The 17433-nt window shown below is 39.6% G+C and overlaps 1 protein-coding gene across 5 annotated transcripts in view; it reads right to left on the bottom strand.

Moving 5' to 3' along the window:
* SGMS1 (sphingomyelin synthase 1) overlaps window positions 1–17433 on the bottom strand; it is a 277512-nt gene that overhangs the window by 159977 nt on the left and 100102 nt on the right. The window lies entirely within an intron of this gene.

Raw genomic sequence — 17433 nt, 5'->3', positions numbered from 1 at the left:
AGCTGCTCTGGTCCAAGCTCCCTGGATGAAAGGCCTGGAGAGGGAACGTAACTGGAACAAGAGCACACAACCTGTTGCTAGCTAGGCCCAGCCAGCAGGCCCATCATTGTCAGACTGTCCTTCTGACAGGCAGCACCTCCCCTCACAGATAGTCCCCAAGACCCACAGCATAAATGCCCCATGTCAAGCTTTCCTAAGGGACACGGCAATGTTATGAAAATCCTAAAGTACCCTTTAGAGTTGAGCAAAAGTAAAACAGAAGGACTTTATCACACTCCTTTCTTGCAGCTGCCACTGGGCTGAATTCACACAAGCAGCTCCTTGTCTCTGCACTTCCATGTAGCTCTTCTCTAAGTGACAGAAGGCCAGGAACATCGAGGCCCTGGGTCCCAGCCAACCGGAGCTGAGCTAAACAGGCTAGGAAGCAGGAAGCTCTGACACTCCTTTATCTAACACTGCTACTCTGAAGTAGCAATAAACACAATTTTACATGCACAATCACACTTGTTTCTGTACAAGAGTGAGCGAATGAGGCCTGAGCATTTGGATGCACCCCTACACCCTAATTTTTATGATCCCTATGGCAAACCCTATCACCTGCACGCAGGTCAATTTACTGTGGAATCCAACCACCTTCCCCCCTCCCAAATTAGCCACCTAACATACCACTTATGGCCACCACCGGGCATGCCAGGCGATGTATGCTTGGAGCTTGGAAGCTCTTTCAGAGAAGTAGCCCTAAATGGCCTCATGCCATCCTCAGGAGCTTCAAACCCCAATACACTAATACCCCAGAGTGGCAACTCCAGGAGAATTTCTGTTCCACCCTACGCTCCCCTGGTTACAGTAAGCCCCAGCTCAGCCTGAGAAAGGAGGAATCCCGCTTCATCTTCCACAGAAGATCCCATAAGGGACAACTCACAGAGAGGGTGCACTCACCCCAACTCTCATTAGCCTCAGGCACTCAGCCAGAGCCGGCGGTCACCTCAGGCCTCAGGCAACACATGGGTTCCCCAAGGGTGCTATGCGACAGCAATGCTCTACTTAGAATGTAGTCACTCATTCTGTGAGTTTTTTTAAAGTAAAAAATCAAAGGAGAATGCACATAAGAGCACCACAAACATTTAAAGAGCTAAACAATCTAAGAATATTAACGATGCACTATTTTGCTGACCACACTTGAGGACTGAGAGGCAGAGGATATACCTTTAAGGGGTCCCCACTGTCCCTGAGGTAGGCAGCGTGATGCAGTGGAATCCTAGAGCCCTGACCTGGGGCACGACTCAAGCTTCTCCTGCTCACTTTCCTCGCCAATAAACTGGGATCAACAATATCTCTCTTAGTATCAAAGTAAAATATCAAATGAGAAAAAGTAAGTCATCCTCTAACATAGTGACTGGTACATATTAAGCCATAAATTAATATTCACTTCCATCTTCAATGCTTTTAAATAATTTCCTTTCGATAGTACCAAGCATTTCTTTTCTTTTATTAATTTCTCAAATTCTTTTGTCAAGATGAACATCTCACATATACTCATATTCCAGCAATTCAGTATATTTTCCTTAAGGACATGTGTGGAAAAGACATCAAAAAGTATGTCCAGTGGTGGTCACTACAGTATTGTTTGTGACCTTGAACAAATGTAACCCCTGCTAACTAGAATTCTATTTTTACAGTACTGAAAGTGAAAGAGGTAGTTTACTAGGTACTACTACAAGGAAAGAGCTATAAGACATAACTTTATATAGTATGACCAACCATGAATATAAATTTAAAATATTTTAAGTATAAACTTTAAAAGATTATATATTATATATATAAAATATAATATATAAAAGCTTTGGTGCCCAAATAGTTTACCAGTGGGGAGACAAAAAGGAATAAGGACAGTAGGAGGTGGTAGGCAAGATAATGGCCCCATGCCCACACCCTAACCCCCAAAGCCTGTGAATATATTCTTACATGGCCAAAGGGGCTTTAAAGATGTGATTAAATTAAGGGTATTGAAGATATGACATACACACACACACACACGAATACTACTCAGAATAAAAAGAATGAAATCTTGGCATTTGGGACAATATGGATGGACCTATAGAGTATTATGCTAAGTGAAATAAGTTAGGCAGAGAAAGACAAATACCATATGGTTTCACTTGTATGTGGAATTTTTTAAAAAAGCAAACAAACAAACTAAAACAGAAACAGAGTCATAGAAACAGAGACCAAAGCAAGAGGATGGTCACTGGGAGGGAGCAGGCAGATGGGAGAAAAGGAGAAGAAGAATGTAGTGATATTGTGATACGTTTACCTAGTGACAGGTGATTACTAGAATTAGTGGGGTGGTCACATTGTAAGAAATAAATATGTCAAATCACTATATTGTACACTTGAAACTAATATAACCAATATAAGATTGTATACCAACTATACTTAAATTTTAAAAATTTTAAATAAATTAAGGATTTTGAGATGGGAAGAGTATCCTGGATTATCCAGATGGGCCCAACCTAATCATACAGATCCCGAAAATCAGAGAACCTTCCCTGGGTTTGACTGCAGAAGAACAGTCAGAGAGAAGATGGAGGGTGAATCCGTGAGCCAAAGGGTACTGGCAGCCTCTGGAAGCCAGAAAAGGCCAAAAGCCTCAGACTCATTGATTTTTTTTTTTTTTTTTTTTAGAGAGCGAGAGAAAGGAAAGGGGACAGAGAGAAACATTGATTTGTTGTTGTTCCACTTATTTATGCGTTCATTGGTTGATTCCTGTGTGTGCCCTGACTGGGGATTGAACTTGCAACCTTGGCGCATCACGACCATGCTCTAACCAATCGCGCTGCCCAGCCAGGGTTCGGACTCACTGATTTTTAACCCAGGGTGACGCAAGTTGGATTCTGATCTACAGAAGCATAAGACAAATTTTTGTTGTTTTACAACACTAACATCATGGTAATTAAATATAGCAGCAATAGAAACTAATACAGAAGCGGAAACAGGGAAAATTACTTATAATTTTATATTTTCCAGATAGTGTGAATATCTCTATGTATATTGCTTTTATTTTAACTCTTATTTCATTGGGGAGGAAGGGAAGAAATTCTTTGCCCGATTTCTATGTCATGACTCCTGACTGCAAAAGCTTTCACACTGCACTCGGCTCCTTCTGCCTGAAAAGTCCAGGCTTCCTCTCTTCCGCAGAAAACAAAATCCTACTTACACACAGAGGTCCGATTCAAGTGTCATCCCCTAAGTAAGGGCTTCCTCCTGAGGGTTCTCCCTGTAGCTGAACTTAGGGGAGCTGCGCATAGCTGGGTCCACCTGCTGTATGGTGAACTCCTTCAAAACAGGGCTTGAGGCTCATTTGCCTGTGCAAACCCAACACCTCATAATAGGCATGACATATGGTTAACAATTGGTAGTGTTTGCTCAACTGAAATGACTACTGGAGAGCATTAAGTCCAAACCAACCTAGTAAATCCCAGTTTCAAGTTAACAAGGAGTCTTCTGTTGGGAAAAGACTGTTATCTTATATGCATTATCCAGATATCTTTTCCATAAAGGTAGAAGTTATAACCTTCAACCCCACAAATCACAGCCAAGAGTTCAGAGATTAAAACTCCTTTCAAAATCAAATTTTGATTTATTAATGTTGATTATCAAGAAACAATGATTTCTTGAGAACTCTAGGACTTCGTATTTCCAGTATGAATCTTCCAATTCCTGCTATAAACATTTGTTAGTTATCTTTAAACTACACTACTTGCTGTAGTGCTGAAATTATCCCTCCCTCCTCCTATCAAATCAAACATGCTGGCTTCCCAGTAAGACATTTTATAAACCACGGTGGGGGGTACAGTTGTTACGGCTGAGATTTAAAACAATCCGAAAACTCAAGTCAGTTCTATCAGTGACTCATTTAATGGCAAAGGAGCAGAAGTGATATTATAGAGTGATATTTGATTAAATGTTCATATGCTAAAGACTATATCCACAAAGCTAGACCCAGAAGCTTTTGTTGTATTCTCCCAGCAGAATTCTGTTTAACAAATGTTTGAGCACCCAGCTCTACGGTAATAATTATTTCCCTTGCTCATTTAGAGGCCAAAGGACCAAAGAGGCTACACTCATGTCTAAATGAGACATCTTATGTAACTAATGACCTCACAAATCCTTATCCAATCATAGACAAGTGATGGACACTGAATTCTTCATGGGTGTTTAAGACAAAGTCTATTGTTGTTTCGTTTTGTTTATTTTTTGTTGTGGTGGTGGTATTTTTTTCATGTTAAAGTCAGATGTATGAGGGTATAATTTATATGCAGTAACCTATTCATTTAATATACAGTTCTATGAGTTTTGACCAAAACATACAGTCATGTAATCAACTCTGCCATAAAGATACAGAATATTTTGTTTAATCCAAAAGTTCCTTATGCCATTGTCAGCTGACCCTGTCCGCCACCCCCAGCCGACCACTGATCTGCTTCCTGACCCTGTACTTCAGCCTTTTCCAGAATGTCCTATAAATGAAATTACATACAGCAACTAAGTACCCTTTTGAGTCACACAGGATATATTTTTTTGAATTTGGCTCCTTTCACATAACATAATGCATTTGGGATTCATCCAAATAGCTGTGTTTGTGCTTTATTATTGCTGAGTAATATTTCATTGATAGATACATTAGTTTGTTTATCCATTCACTTGCTGAAGGACATTTGAGTTTTTCCAGTTATGGGCGGTTATGATTAAAGCTGTTAGAAATATTAGCCTAGAGGTTTTTGTGTGAACAGAGGTTTTCATATCTCTTGGGTAAGCAAACACCTAGCTATAAAACTGCTGGCTTGCATGGTAAGTACATGTTTAACTTTGTAGGAAACTCCCTGTTTTCCAAAGTGTGTGCACCCTTTTACTTTCCTGCCAGCAATGCACGGGAGTTCGAGTGGTTCTACAGCTTTGCCAGGACTTGGTATTATCCACTCTTGTTTCATTTGCCTGTTTTTGTTATCTAATAGGTATGTAGTGGTATCTCATTGTGTTTCCCTTTTAGACGTTGATTTTTAATAATTTTAGACTCACAGAGAAGTTATGGAAAGAGCAGAAAGCTCCTGTGCGTCCTTTCCTCAGGTTCCCCTTTGTCTTACGCAACAATGCAACTGTCAAAAGCAGGGACTTCACATTGTACAACACTATTAACAAAACAACAGACCTTGTTCAGATTTCACTCATTTTTACATGTACTCTTACCTGCTAACATACAGTTCTATAAAACTTTGCCTATAGAATCTAGGCAAATCTATAGAATCTATAAAAATACAGATTCACATAAACACTACCACAATCAAGATATAGATCTCTTCAGTGAAAGCACATTACATTTTGAAAAGACCTTTCTGGTTTTGCAAATCTCATCAGCTGGAGGGTATCTGGTAAATGATGACTATCTTCTTCCTTTTCCCTTGACCAAATTAAAAGTCAGTTATCTCTTCTCCGCTGCTTTATGCAAACCACTGTTGACAGCGAAGTTCCCTGTTCAGGACGGGTGTCTGTCCTGCTCGTTCTTTCTGTATTACGCGCCAAGCCCAGTGCCGTGTGGATGAAATAGCTGGCATGGGAGTTCCTGCCTGTCCCACAGTTTAGCTGGAGAGAGATTCACATACACACACAACTACAGCTTGTGACAAGTACTTCCCACGAATGAAGAGTCAAAGGTGCAATGAGGATTAAACGCTACCGTTGTAGACCAGGAGGCCCTTGAAACGAAGCCTCGTCCTCAGACTCAGTATTTGTGGCCTTCCCATAGGAACAAGGTGTCTCAGTATTTCAGACACTGAGCATTTGGCAAAAACTGAGCTGGGGGAGACCCAGAGTTCAAAAAAGTAAGCTTTTGCAACAGCTGCTGAGGGAGTCAGCTAAGAAATCAGTAAAAAATGAGAGAGAGAGGAAAAAAAAAAACTTCCAGAAAACAGCTAGTTTGTCGTACATGTTTCTGTCTCTTTCCAGAGAGACCCTACTCTTTCCTTAACTGTAATGTAAACTTCCCAGACACTCTGGCATGGAGCAATGACCTACGTGAAGACCCCCTGAAAGGCCTCCTGGGCTAGCTCCTAGGGAAGCCTCCCAGGCTGGCTGATGAGACAAAACAATAAGAAGATGCTACTCTTAAAAGGGAAAAGGACTCATGGACATGGACAACAGTGTGGTGAGTGTGGGGGGTGAGTATAAAGGGATAAATAATAATGGAATGAATACAATACTAAATTTTTTGAAAATAGTAAAAAAATAAAAATAATAAAAATAAAAATTAATCTTACTTTCAAAAATAACAAAAGATGCTGCCCTTGGCCCTGCACTAGTTGAGCCTCTCCCATGTAGAAATTGTTTACATTTAGTGATTAGTAAACGTAGAAACTCCAAAATCAAAACACTGTTTTGCAATCTTAAAACAATTGCTTTACAATTAAAGTATCAGAAAATTACTCCTCCCATATTTCCAAAACCACTAGCTGTTGCAATAAATTACCACCTGGCTTGTCACCAAGACCTTCTCTTAACCAGCACTGTGACCTTCGCCGCCCCGCAGCAGACCAGGGAGATAAGTGACATAAAAGTAAAGTCCCTAAAAAGAAGAAGAGAGGATACCACAGCCAGTCACCGAACACAGTATCCACCCTACTGCAACAACTAGTGAGTTTCAGGGCCAGCCAGCTGGAGGAGCCACCAGGCGATGATCTGAAATATGTTGAAACACTAAGAGGGACAATCTTTCATGAGTTTCACTTACAAATTTTTCTATTATGCCCATATATGGCTAATAAATGTTACTACTTTAATGCTAGTTGCTAAAAACACAGATGCAAGGTGCTAAGTAGGGTCAGTTTCCCAGTCCCACAAGTTTGTTACATAAATTACTTCCACTCCTTGGTTAAATTTATTCCTAGGTATTTTTTTCTTTTTGATGCAATTGTAAATGGGATTGTTTTCTTAAAATATGGGATTTATTTTTCTGATAGTTCAGTATTAATGTACAAAAATGCAACACATTTCTGTATATTAATTTTGTATCCAGCAACTTTACTGAATTCATTTATTAGTTCTTATGATGTTTTGGTAGAATCTTTATCAATTTCTATACATAGTATGCCATCTGCAACAAGTGACGGTTTTTCTTCTTCCTTCCCAATTTGGATGCCTTTTATTTCTCTTTCTTGTCTGATTACAATAACGAGGACTTCCAATACTATATAAAGTAAGAGTGGTGAGAGTGGACATCTTTGTCTTCTTCCTGGTCTTAAAGGAAAAGATTTTGGCTTTTCACCATGGAGCATTATGTTAGTTTTGGATTTGCCATATATGGCCTTTATTAAGTTAAAATATGTTCCCTCTCTACCCACTTTGTTGAGAGTTTTTATCATAAATGGATTTTGAATTTTGTCAAATGCTTTTTCTACATCTATTGAGATGATCATGCAATTTTTACCCTTCATTTGTTAACGTGGTTTATCACATTGATTTGTGGATATTGAAACATTCTCACATTCCTGAAATAAATTCCACGTGATCATAGTGTATGATCCTTTTAATATATTGTTGAATTCAGTTTGCTAACACTTTGTTGAGAGTTTTGCATCTATGTTCATCAGGGATACTGGCCTGTAATTTTCTTTCTTTGTAGTGTCTTCGGTTTTTGGTATCAGGGTAATGCAGGCCCCACAGGCTGAGTTTGAAAGCATTTCTTCCTCTCTAATGCTCTTAAGAATAGGTATTAATTCTTCTTTAAATGTTTGGTAAAATTCACCTACAAAGCTAACTAGTCCTGTACTTTTGTTAGAAGTTTATTTGATTACTGATTCAATTTTTCATTACTAGTAGTCAGCCTGTTCAAATTTTCAGTTTCTTCCTGGCCCCGTGTTGAAAGTTTGTATATTTCCAGAAATTTATCCTCTTCTTCTTGGTTTTTCAATTTGTTGGTGCTCCATGTGCACTTGAAAAGAATGTGCATTCTGCACTTTTTGGATGAATGTTTTATATATATCTAACTTCAGCTGGCATAAGTGTCATTCAAGGCAATGCTTACTTATTGATTTTCTGTGTGGATGATATATCTACTGATGTAAGTGAGGCATTAAAGTCCCTTACTACTATTGTGTACCTGTCAATTTCTCCATTTATGTCTATTAATATTTGCTTTATACATTTAGATACTCCTATATTGAGTGCATAAATACTTATAAATGTATATCCTTTCTTGGATTGACCCCTTTATCCTTCTTATATCCAATACTTATGAATGTAATGTCCTTCTTTGTCTCTTTTTACAGTCTTTGTTTTAAACTCTATTTTGTCTGATATGAGTATTATTATGCCTACTCCCCTTCATTTCTATTTGTATGAAATATATTTTCCCATCCAGTCACTTTCAGTCTGTGTGTATCTTTCAATCTGAAGTGAGTCTTGTAGACAGCGGGGAGATGGGTCTTGTTTTCTTTTATCCATTCAGCCACTCTATATCTTTTGATTGGAGCATTAATTCCATTTACATTTTAAGTAATTATTGATAGGTATGACATTGCTATTTTGTTAAATTTTTTTTGGTTGTTTTAGAAGTTCTTCTTTGTTCCTCTATTCTTCTCTTGGTTTCATCCATTGTGATTTGTTGGTTGTCTTAGGTGTTATGTTTGGGTTCCTTTCTCATTTTTTTTTTATATTTATTATAGGTTTTTGGTTTGTGGTTACCACGAAGTAGGTGTGTGTGTGTGTGTGTGTGTGTGTATGTATGTATATGTGTATATGTATATATATCAGTCATATATATATATACATATATATACATATATATATACATATATATATATAAAGTCTATTTTAAACTGACAGATGTCTAAGTTCAAATGCATTATACACGTGCTACATTTTTACCCCACCCCGTGTTTTATGTTTTTAACATCATATTTTAAAACATTTTTGTTTTGTGTATCCCCTAACTACTTATTGCAGTTATAATTGATTTTGCTACTTTTGTCTTTCAACCTTCATTTCATACTAGTTTTTTAGGTGTCTGATCCACTGCCTTTACTATGTATTTGCCTTTATCAGTGAGATTTTTACTTTTACATGTTTCCTTGTTACTAATTAGTTCCTTTCTTTTCAGCTTAAAGAAGTCCGTTTCACGTTTCTTGTAAAGCTGAGTTTAGTGGCGATTAACTCCTTTAGTTTTTGCCTGTCAAGGAAACTATGTCCTCTTCAATTCTGAATGAAAACCTTGCCAGGTAGAACATTGTAATGTGAGCTCTTTACTTTCAGTGTTATAAATCCTTATGCCACCCCCTCTTGGCCGGCAAAGTTTCTGCTGAGAAAGCTGATAGTTTTACAGTTTCCCTTGTATGTGACTCACTGTTTCCCTTTTACTGACTTCGAGATTCTTTTTTTTAATTTGTACAGTTTTAATTATATGTCTTTGTGTGGATTTCTTCAGGTTCATCTTGTCTGGCGCTCTCTCTGATACCAGTACCTGAATGTCTGCTTCCTTCCCCAGGTCAGCAAAGTTTTCAGCCATTATTTCTTTAAATAAGTTTTCTGCCCCTTTCTCTCTCTCTCTTCTCTTCCTGGGACACCTAGAATGTGAATTTTAGTATTCTTTATGTTGTCTGACATGGCCCTTAAACTATCCTCATTTTTTATAATTCATTTTTCATTTTGCTCTTTTGATTGGATGAGCTCCAAAGATCTGTCTTCCAGGTCCCTAATCCATTATTCTGTATTATCTAATCTGCTATTGATTCTCTCTAGTAAACTTTTTTTCAGTTATTATATTCTTTATCTCTGATTAATTGTTTTTTATGGCTTCTAACTCTTTGGTGCATTTCTCACTGTATTCCTGTATTCTTCTCCCAAGTTCAGTGAGCATCTTTATGATCATTAGTTTGAATTCTGTATCAGGCAAATTACTTATCTCCATTTCATTAGAGGTTTCCCCTGTTTTTTCTTCTTTATTTTTTAATTTGGAATGTATTCCTTTATATCATCATTTTGTTTGACATTCTGTGTTTGTTTCTATGAATTAACGATTCAACCACCCCTCTCAATCATGTAGGAGTGTGTAGGAGCAACACCTGTATAAACTGTGTGTTCCAGGTGGCTTTGGCAGGCTGGAGCTGAAGAAGGCACACACAGTGCCAGGGATGCCATGGTAGGCCACCTGGCTAAAGCTGGGGAAGGGGCAGGGGCAGGCCTGGATATCCCACAGTGTGTAGCTCTGGGAGCACTGTGATAAGACTGCTGGTCAAGGTGGGAGCAGGTACAGGCCAGGAGCTCCCTGGCTAACTAGCTGGTTGGGACTGTAGTAGGCATGAACCAAGCTGGCCTGGAGCACACTGTGGCTGCCTTGCAAACAAGCTAGAATGTTGAACTAAGGTCCTGCCTGTGCTACCTAGGTGGAAGAGGAGTGTACACAATGACACCGACCAATGTGTCTGATCCCAGGGAGATCCCACGGATCCCAGAAAGTTCTGGCATTTTGCTACCTGTCTGTCGGGTGCCTTGGAGTTAGTAAATAGATTGTTTTCATAGTCTAGGTGTCCTTTAAATCCCTGTGTTATCATTGGGCCCCAGGGCAAATGAGTCTGTGCATGGGCCACTCAGTTATATACCTCCCCACTATAGGTTGCTGCATCAGGGTGGGATTCCCATGATTTCCATCTCTGCGTCTCTCCTACCCTTCTCTATGTGGTGCCTCTCTTGTTTCTTGTGCAGAAACTGTTCAATCCATCCTCAGTTCTTCTCCAGGAAGAATTGCTCTATCTGTAGATGTATATTTGGTGTATCTGTAGAGGATGAGTTCAGGGTATTCCCATACCACCACCTTTGACCCAATCCACTCTCTCTATTTTAACCAAGTTTTCAACCAAGAAGGACCCTGCTTCCTGACAACACAGTGCATTCCAAGACAGAACAGAAACTGGCATCCACAAGATGGTGTTCAGGGGCCTCCCAGAAAAAAAGGACAAAGCAAGTAGAACTGTCTTTTTCACCTCCAGTTCATAAAGGTCACCAGACACTGGTACAGTTGTCTGGCTCCCAAAGCACCCACGCAGTGTGACTCTCAAACAAGTGTATTTCCCCCTACAGGTACTCATGGCTCTAAAATCATCTTCTCTGTTTCTTCTCCACCCTCCGCCCCAAATCAAAACTCCCCTACCAATCAGATCAGTCAGTAAACAGCCGGTCTAGGCTAGGAAAGGCACAAAAAGTCACTCACCCATAAGTGTTACTCAAAAAGTGTTAAATCAAATAATTGATTTAAAGATAAGGATAGCACTAAAAATACATTAAACGCATAGCCATAAATTAGTGAGATTAGTATTAAGCTTTACACGGACCTCAAAATTAAGACACTTAAGCCCAAACTGTTTTTATTGCACTTATATACATTTTTTAAAAAATATATGGAATTTAGCACAAATTCCTCACTGCAGTTTCACATCAGAAACTGGAACTGTGTCATTCTTCAGGACAGAATGCTGCCAGGGAGCAGTGAGAACCATTTACAAAATGACCCAGAGGAAATGTCACGCCCCTTGTATTCTCAAACCTATGAAAAATAACTATGAATCAAAGCTGAGTCTGCAATCTCATTTCAATTCCAACTTTCCTCCTACCCAAGGAAAGGAAGCATACGTTAAGTTTAAAAGTCCCAAACCAGAAATCAAAAAAGCTTCCTATGAGCACCAAACAGAAGACACTTCAAATAATTTAACTACAAACACAAAGTTGCAACTCACTGCAATTATGCTTCTGCCCACCGGCCATTGCGTTCTGTCCCAGGTATTTATTTCTAAACGGTGCAGTCTGAGCGACACGCCCATTTTTCCTCACTAACATGAGGACGAGGATAAGGGAAATCAACAGTTTAGTGATTATCATATCATACTCACCATTGGTACAAACTTTGATATAAGTATTTGAGATTGCTAAATGTACCATACATCCATTCTTTCCTTCTTCCTTAGTAACACAACCCCCACTTTTTAAACTGACACCCAGAATAAGAACTGCAATTCTCAGACTCTTTTGCAGTTAGGTGGCCGTGTGGCTATCTGTGCGCCCCAAAGTTCTCAAAGCGGGGTCTGGGGACTTCTGGGAATCCCCACCACGCTTTTAGGTGGTCAATGAGGCGAAAACTATTTCCATAATAACATTAAGATGGTATCTGCCTTTTAACGTTCATTCTCCTATGAGTGTACAGGGGGTTTTCCAGAGGCTACGTGACACACGATGCCCCCAAGGACTCAGTGCAGGACATGATTTGGGACTTCCTCTACTTTCTATCATGCCAGACGTTAAAGAGATGTACAAAATGTATCACAGCGGTAGTCTTCTCACCGACAGCTGGGAAATAGCCAATCCCCTGACACACACACACAAGTAATTTACGGGAAGCAGTGTTTCACTATTTTTTTTAAATTAATTAATATTTTTTAAATGTCTTACCTTTAATTTCTAACACAGCAAATATTTCCATTACTTTCCTATTCCTTCAAACATGTTGGCTTTATATAACATGAATTATCTTACAGTTCCGGAGGTCGGAAGTCTAAAAATGGGTCTTTCAGGGTGAAAATGAAGCTACTGGCAGGACTGTGTCCCTCTAGGAGCTAGGAGAGAATATACTCTTGTCTCCTCCAGCCTCCATAGGCTGCCTGTGTTCCTTGGCTCGAGGTCTTCCTTCATCAATGGCAGTACTTCAACCTCTGCTTCCATCCTCATAATTCCTTCTCTGACTCTAACACCCTTGCCTTCCCCTGATTAGGACCCTTTTGATTACACCGAGTGCACCTGGACAATCCAGGATAACCCCCCATCCTCAGATCCTCAATTTAATCACATGCAGCCTCTTTTACCATGGAAAGTAACATATTCACAAGTTCTGGGAATTTGGGGACCATTTTTCTGACTACCACAAAATACTAGACATAACCCATATAAGCAAAGCTCTTTGGGGCTCTCAATGATTTTTCAGAATACCACTACTCTGCCATATGAACAGTTAAGGTAGTTCTTAGGGTGGAAAACTAAGAAAAGCTAAGTTATTGGCCAAAGTCATACAGAGCATAAATAGAACTTCAACTTGAAGCCAGGTTATTTGGCTACTGATGAACCTAACATGACTCCACCTATGCTTTGCTGCCAACCCCCAAACACCCTAACTGAAGCCAAGCCAGAAAAAGCTCTTCTGTGGGCATTCTGAGGCATCAAATAAAGAGTACAACAACAAGCACGCAGAGGGAAACTGAGTGAGCAGGAGGGAAGACAAGTTGGAGAAGAAGCTATTTAAAGTAATATTACTTTTCAAAACCTTATTTAGAAATATACAATTTACGACCTCATGTGAGAAAGGGGGAAACTGTTATGAATGGCCAGGTGACCCAGAGACAAGTCACAGAGCGGTGAGTGACTGTCCTCGGTCTAGAGAAGCGTGATTAGGACAAAAGCCCAGGAGACACAGGGAGCCTGTGCAGCAAAGCACTGCTCGGAGTCATACAGCAGGGCCTGGTGACCAACTCTGATTCATGTCAGTCGCCTTGACACTGACCGTCAAGCCCCAGTGTCACCACACTAAATGAAAAGGACATCCGAAAGACTGCATTCTTGGGCTGTCTCTCGGCATCATTTTCATATGACCAGAGTCACAATTTTGTAGCAGAAAAGAAACGGCACTCAGGTTCTTTTTCTCAGATGAACTGTGTTAAAACGATGCAGAACTTTCAAAGGAATGCACATTTACAGTAAAAGAGGAGCGACGGAGGCTCCAAAGGCCAGTTACTGCTCCACCAGATGAACTGCCCGGCCCAGGGCAACCAAACCGGGCGGGGGCAGATGAGATTCCTCTCCCTACACCCAAGCATGGCGCACTGGTGAGGACGGCTCCCCAGCCCAGAGGGCTGCACACGGGTTCCCCGGGAAGCACTGGCCTTTCCTGGTAAGCTTCTCCAGGGCTACTTCACCTCCTTTCCAGGTGGAGTGCACGGCAAACCAAACCAAAGTGGCAGCAGCACTGCCTGACCTGACCGCCAACCACACCTCAGATGATGAGAACACAGAGTTAGTAACCACTCCTTAGAATTTGCTATCCAAGGGGAAAAAAGCCACAGAATTACGCAATACTTACATTTTCCAAGTGAAAGTACAGGGTCACTGACAGGCAGTCCCTCAGAGAATATCTAGCCACAGAGCTCAGCATTTCCTGGGAATGTTTTCGGTGCCCGGCTTTGTGATGATTACACTAGTATTACAAGAATGCTACCTGGGACCTACAAAGCGTAAAGATTTTGCAGATTGGAAACACTCCTAACATATCATCTTCATCACAAAACCCTAATCCATAATCCATATACACACGCTCGCCTGTCAGATCTGTGCAGCCCCTGAAAAGGTATGGATGGCATTCTGCCGAATGAATAAACTAGGAAATCAGCAACCTCAACTGACATCTGTTTTGAAGTAATAAATTTTTTCATGTGCCAAAGTCAAAGTCAATTTAACATTTTATAGACCAAGAACTGTATGCTGTTTTCTACACGCCTTAAGGGGGTGCAGAATGTAAGGACATGGAGTTTACAGACAAGATGCCTCTAATTCACAACAGCAAACATAAATCTCTGCACTCCACTGAGGAGGAGAAGCATCCACAGACATAGAAACGACTGCGTCTCTTCTATCCAGTGTTCTGGATGGAAAGGGAAACGACATTTTAAAAGAAAACAGATTGGGACGCATGACAAAGGGGTGCTGAGTAAGAGCTCTGTTCTTGTGAGTTATTCCAAAAGTAGTGGTTCCAACTTCCAAGGAAGTAAATACTCAGTATATTAACTGGAAAAAAAGAAAGAAAGAAAAAACAGGCAAAGGTCTAAGGATACAGTATGAGACACGAGTACAGATGTGGTTTCGCTGGCTTTCAAAGAAATCACTATTTCACTGTTTTCCTATCCCTAGGTGAAATAAATTATCCCTAGGTGATTTATCACATAAAATTTAAAAGATTTAAGACAATTCATAAAGGTTATGTACAGGGAAAAAACTGATTTTAAAATACTGTTTGGGCACGACTAATTTAGGAATTGTGGTCAACTAGATATTCGCAGGGCCCTTCTGCTATACTATAATTAGATTCTGCATAAATTATTTTAAAAAATACTTTTTAATGCACTGGTTAAGCTCCAGGTAGGGAAACAAACCCCAGGAGGATGCGGCGGGAACAGTGCACTGAAACCTGAGCAGAGAGGAAGGCAGCACTTGCCCAGAAGGCAACTGACTACACCTAACACGGGCAATGGCGCAGGCAGCTTTCAGCAGTGTGGGGAAAGCCCAGCCTGAAACCAGGGATCCCTGAGGGAACAAAAGGGGTCCTGCGTCTGTAGCATCCTCCCCGCTCCTGGTACAAACACACACAAATTTCAAAAAGACCTCAAGATTCCAAGATAGAGTCAGCTAACAAATTTTAGCACATAATCAAAATTGCACTCTAGGAAACAAGCCATAAGCACTGATTTAGACCACCAAGGATTTCAGATACCAGCATTATCAAACACAGAATATAAAATAACTCTCTTTGGTGTTGTTTAAAGATATGAAAAATGAAGTAAATAAAATGAATAAGCAAAAAAGAGACCATCAAAAAATACTCAAGCAGATATGATGCAGAAATAGAGCTTTTAGAAATGAAGAAATATAATAATTGAAATTTAAAAACTCAAGGGATGGGTGAAATAAAAAATTCCACACAGCTGAAGAGAAAATTCCTGAATTAGAAGCTAAATCTTAAGAAAGAAATTATCCAGAATGAAACAAAGGAAGACAAGGAAGAAAATATCAAATACAAATTAAAAGAGAATAGAAAGTGAAGTTCTAACATCTATTTAATCAAAACCAGGAGATAAGAGAGATAGTGGAAGAGAGATAGTATTCAAAGCATTATTGGGGAGAAATTGTCAGAGCTGATGAATTACATGAATCCACACATACATGAAACGCAGCAAACATAAACAGGATAAAAACCAGAAATTTGCACATCAACACTGTAGTGAAACTGCAGAACCCCAACGACAAATAAACAATCTCGAAATAAGCCAACGCCCAACGAAAGACAGCAAATGAAAGACTGCCGTTAGATTTCCTAAGAGCAAAATGAAAGCCATAGGACAGACAGTGCAACCGTATGTTCACCGTAGTGGGAGGAAACCACTGGCAACTGAGCCCTCTGACAGTGAAATAAAGATGTTTTCACATAGATCAAACCTGAGAGATGTTACCGCCAAAGGGAAAAAATAATTGAAGAAGGCAAGTCTCACTAGAGGAAAGGTATAAGATGCAAGAAGGGAAGAGAAGCAAGATATCATAAGTATACGAATAAAGTTAAACAGATACCATCCGGAAACACTAACAGAAGCAGAACAGAACTGAAAGACCGAAAACAACCCATAAGCACAGAAGGAGACAGTCTTCACTAGGTGTCCTACGAATTTTGTATTATCCTCGAAAAGGATTAAAATACTTTAACTACCGATTGACTTTAAAACTGTTACGTGGATACTCTCAGGACAATCATCACAGAACAGAAATAGAGTGCATAACTTCCAAACCAGCAGCCAAAAAACAAAAACAAAAACTGAGAACACAAATCAACAAAAACTTCAATCCAAGTGAAAAAAGTGATATTAGAGTAAAAATGGATCAAACACAGAGTTAAAAGAGAGATGTTAGAGTATATTTCAAAAACAAAATCAAAAAATTAAAACAGAAACATCACTGTACTAGTCATATAAGAAAACACTGAAAAAAATTCTCTACATTAAAGCCACGAACTCTTGTGTTCCAAAGATACTAAACAGAGAGACGCGCACGCCAGTATTCACCAGGAAAATGCAAAGTAAGACCACAATAATACACTATTTTGTATCTGCTAGACCTGCAGCAGGTACTAAAAGTTGGGAGGAAATGGGGCAACAGATAAACTGTAATAGATTTTCACAACAGAATTTTCTTTAACATTAAAAATTAATTTACCACCACTGCATGTGACAAGTGAATTTTATTTTAACAACATAACTGAGTGGAAAATGCAAGTTGCAGAATACTTCACGCAATATACCATTCTCATCATGCTTAAAAACAAACAACACTGATCAACATGCTGTTTCGATATATACTTAAAATGGTAATTATGAGCCAGTATCCACTAAGAATATTGTTTAGTTCAGCTGATTTTTACTTTAAAAAAAAAATCCTCTTCCAAAGATATGCTCATTGAATTTAGAGAGAGAGGAATAGAGAAAGACAGACGGACAGAGACATGCCTCCTATATGCACCCTGACCGAGGATTGAACCCGCAACCTCTTGGTGCAAGGACCATGCTCCAACAACTGAGCCACCTGGCC

The sequence above is a fragment of the Desmodus rotundus genome, chromosome 4 (assembly GCF_022682495.2).
Source record: "Desmodus rotundus isolate HL8 chromosome 4, HLdesRot8A.1, whole genome shotgun sequence".
Lineage (NCBI taxonomy): Eukaryota > Metazoa > Chordata > Mammalia > Chiroptera > Phyllostomidae > Desmodus > Desmodus rotundus.
The sequence above is the reverse complement of the archived record's forward strand: the minus strand, read 5'-3'. Positions and strand labels throughout refer to the sequence as shown.